The sequence below is a fragment of the Drosophila mojavensis genome, unplaced genomic scaffold (genome assembly GCF_018153725.1).
Source record: "Drosophila mojavensis isolate 15081-1352.22 unplaced genomic scaffold, ASM1815372v1 contig_36, whole genome shotgun sequence".
Classification (NCBI taxonomy): Eukaryota; Metazoa; Arthropoda; class Insecta; order Diptera; family Drosophilidae; genus Drosophila; species Drosophila mojavensis.
Window position 1 is genome coordinate 17,583,247 of NW_025318858.1, and position 4,345 is coordinate 17,587,591.

Sequence of the window (4,345 nt, forward strand, 5' to 3'; positions counted from 1 at the left end):
TTGTTATTTTTTTTAATTTCTTTTTTTATAATTTGTAAACAAAAAATGTTTGCTATTTTGGCATACAAAAAATTTAGATTTGTTTATTTTTATTTTTCTGAAAAGAAATGTTGATTTTAATTTATTGCATTTCTTCAAAGGCTATATATATTATTTTACTCATATATACATATATCAAAAGAATTGTTTAGATCATGCCAAATGCGATTCGCGCGCACAAACACACGCTCCTTGAGTGAGAGAGACTCGGTTCAATGAGCAAGTCGAGCGAACGAGCGACGGAACGACGGAACGAGTGAGCAAATGAGCGAATGAACCGACCAAACGAAACGGAACCGGTTTGAGTTTTCTTAATGGTACCAATGAGATACACAAACACCGTTAGATCTACGAATTGTGTTGATTATGTTGATTTTTGCATTTCTGTTACGTGCAAAGTGCTTCTTCTTCTTCTTCTTTGTTGTTGTTGATTTTTTCGTTTTTACTTTGCTTATTTATTTGACTAGCGAACCCAACAGGTCTCCCGCCGTCGCCGCTGCCGTCACCGATGCCGTTGCCGTTGCCGTTGCCGCCACAATGGCTAATTGCAAGCTTAGCCAAACACACGTGGAGAACTGGAACAGCAAAAGCAAAGCAGCAAGAGAGCAAAAGAGTAGTACATATTTCCAAGACTGTGTGTGTGCGTGCCAGAGTCAGGGCAAGACAGAGGGAGGTAGGGGCATCTTAAAGGCAGCCAACCGCATGAAAATGCGAACAGCTGCATGAATATTGGGCCACAATTCAATATAAACACACATACACAGACATATCCATATGTATATGTGTATGTAAGTATCATGTATGCATGTTTACATTAAGCTAGACTGTTTGATAGAGCTTAGCATATGAAATCATAAGTAGTCTTTATTTGTATTATGTAGTCCATGTGCTTGATATGAGTAAAAACCCTTCAAACATAACAGACACTTTCAATTATTAATATGAATAGTAGAATATTGGCATTTATTTATTTAGAAGTTTTACCCTACGTTATCAACTGACAAGCTCTGTTAAATTCAATCAAATAAATACAACTGAAAATGTTTCTTTTATGAGCAATATATAAACATTTTTTAACCCATAAAAATTATACATAAACAAAAAATAATTAGTTTTTTCTCTTGAAGCTCTTTCAATTATTCAACAGAATTATTATTTAAGCTGAATGTTTCTAGAAATTAAATTCGTTTGGTTTATTGGTAAATATGGAACAATCAAAATATGTGTAAACAAATTCTAAATATATTAAAAACTCTGCTCACGCTTTCGCATGACATTAATTTCATTAATTTATCTAATAGTCGAGCATGTACATTTATAAATCCAGCATATGCCAACTGATGATTCAGCCCACTGCTTAGGGAACAAGTCTCTCTGTTCGTAGCACCAACTTGCTGAGTGTCAAAAAACCAGTTTTCTCTTTGTCGCCTGATCTGATTGCTGTTTGTCGAACGACTTGGTCAACTGGCTTAGCTCAACAAAACGGCAGAAAATAAAAAACAACAAAAAAAAAAAAAAACGGACAAGTAACCCGCTATAACTTTTGCCATGACCAAACTCAAGAACTCGTTGCGGAACGAAAGTGGAAAAAAATATATATATATGTAAATATTTGTTCGTATGCTTGTCTGTGTATTGAATCATACTACTTAAAAGTCAAATGAATGTGGCTAAAATGGTGAGACGAATCTAAAACAAAATATTAACTGGGCATAAAACGATTTGAGCTACTTTAAAAAGTTTCCGCAATATAATATGATTTTAAGTTGGGCTTTACGATCTGTCTTTTTTTATGTACTTTATGCAAGATAAGCGTGTATAACGCGATAAGAAATAGAAAAGATATACGAACTGAATGAGGTATAAGATTAGAAATTAGAGATTATATCATATAAAAAATGAATATATGTAGATAATCTAAAATGATACAGAAATATATATGATCTAAATCAGTCTCAGTTTCCTTAACTTTTATTTTATTATATTATTTTTGAATTTGTAAAAAGTGAAAATCGAATTTTGCAGTCCTAACCATTTAGGTATACAATCTCAAAATGGAATTCCAAGGGTGACAAAAAAATTCAAAGAAACATAATATTTGGACTTATTCGTGGTGGCTATCTCTCATTTAAGTCAATAGTGAAAGTGGAGCCCCCGTTTTACAAAAAGGGAATTATTTTTGGCTTAGGCGAGCTTTCAAAATATCAAACATTTATTTATTGTTTGTTCCTTTAAATGAATCAATATATAAACGGTATTTGCCTGATTCGTAATGAATATTTAAATTTACAAACTACTTTATGACAGACATTTTTAAATTTAAAACTATACATATCTACAGATTGATGAACCTCCAGAAAAAGGACAAATAAAATAATTAACACGAGTTTAATATTATATTAAAATATTATTTTTATAGCTATAATTAAGCAGACCTAAAAGCTAGCATTTACTAACTGTTTTTGGCTCCCTAAGCTAACTTTTAAAAATATATTTAAAAAAAAAAAAAAAAAAACATTTTTCACAAGACTCTCATAAATGTTCATTAAAACGAGCTAAATGATGCGAATTGTTCGCTATTATGAGGCATTTTTAGCACTTAAAGGTATGTATTTTTATGCATATACAAATTTGTGGGTTTATGTATTAGACTGCTCATATGTCAATAAAATATTTTGCATTTCAGCAGCTTATAATTATGTAAAATTGTTTAATGGCCAAGGTACTTGGCGTGAACTAAACTTAGAAATGTAGTGAAGCTATAAAGAATGTAGAACCAAACGATATCTCATAGTATATGCTAGTACATTTAAACAATTGGCAAGCAATTGAGAATTCTTTTCAATTTCGATCGAAATATACATTTTAAAATATTCAGCAATTTCAATATTTATTGACTCAATAATCACGTACACTAAAAATCTAAAAATAAGGCCTAAAGGCTCCATATAATTTTATAGTGTCGCCTTCACAGCTTCCACCATTTTTACGAATTGTTAAATCAAATAGAAATTTTCAATTAACAACAGCTATAAATCCAAAGCAGATGATTTCATAATACATATAATATTTTATATACCAACAATAGAGTCGTTTTTTAAAAGCATTGCAAACGTGTTTTGTAAATTTAATTAGAAAATGTGGTCAATAGCTGCAAGAAAACCAGAAAAAAACTGAAGTGTGAAATTAATGAGGCAAAGACTAAAGAAAAATTGAAGTAGCAGCACTAAATCGATTATCAGATACAGATGAGCAAATGGCTCCAATTTGACACCCTAGACCAACAGCGGTTTGAAGAAGAAGAAGAATATATATAATAAGACCAGTCACAAGCCAGCGACAACAAAGAAAACCTTTGCGTTGTGGGAGAGCTGCGAGAAAACTCGAATCGAATCTGTAACAAGTGCGCCTGCAAACATACACACACAAACACACACACACATCGACACACTTGCTCTTGCACAAACAAACATACAAACCTACATACGTACAGACAAAACAAGTCTTGGTATAAAACTTGAAGCTGTGCAAGGGGGGCGAGTAGGTGTGAGGGGCGACAACATATGACTGGGCAGCGACGGGGCTTCGGGACAGACAAGACCAAAGAAGCCAAGAAGAGAAAGAAAAGACGAGACATGTCTCTAAGTGTTTATATGTGTGTGTACATGTATGCGCTTGTGTTGATGTAGTGGCACACACTCACAAATTGCAAGCTTGTAGTGGTAAGTGGATTAAAAGTACAAAATCACCTGGCATTGATATATAATTTCATATTCAATATTCATATTTGTGTTTCTATTGGATTTTCAGCTGATTTTGCTGTATTTATTGTGCATTATGCAAAACACTTGCACTCATTGCATTTGTTATTATTTTGCACCTCTCTTTTATGGTTGCTTTCTCAATGGTTTCACACATCTGCACACACACGCTCATATGTAAATACTTTGTTTGGCTTGCAGTTGCATCACTGTATGTGTGTGCGTGTGCGTAGGGATTTTTAACTAAATTGGATTCCGTTATTCGTGCAGTTTACCACTTTCTTTGCTTTTGCTCGCTGCTTAAATATGATTATTAATTATAATTGTTACATTGGCTTTTCATTGTAATTAATAGTTGTTATTATTGTTTTGTTGCTGTTATTGGGTGATTGACCTTTTAATTACACATGATTTCTGTTTGTTTTTTTTTTTTTTAGCAAATGCACATTCGCCTACACACACAAACGCACGAAAATGCACACGCAAAATCAATCCAATTTCTATGATTATTATTGAATTTTATAAATTATAAAATGTCCAAACAC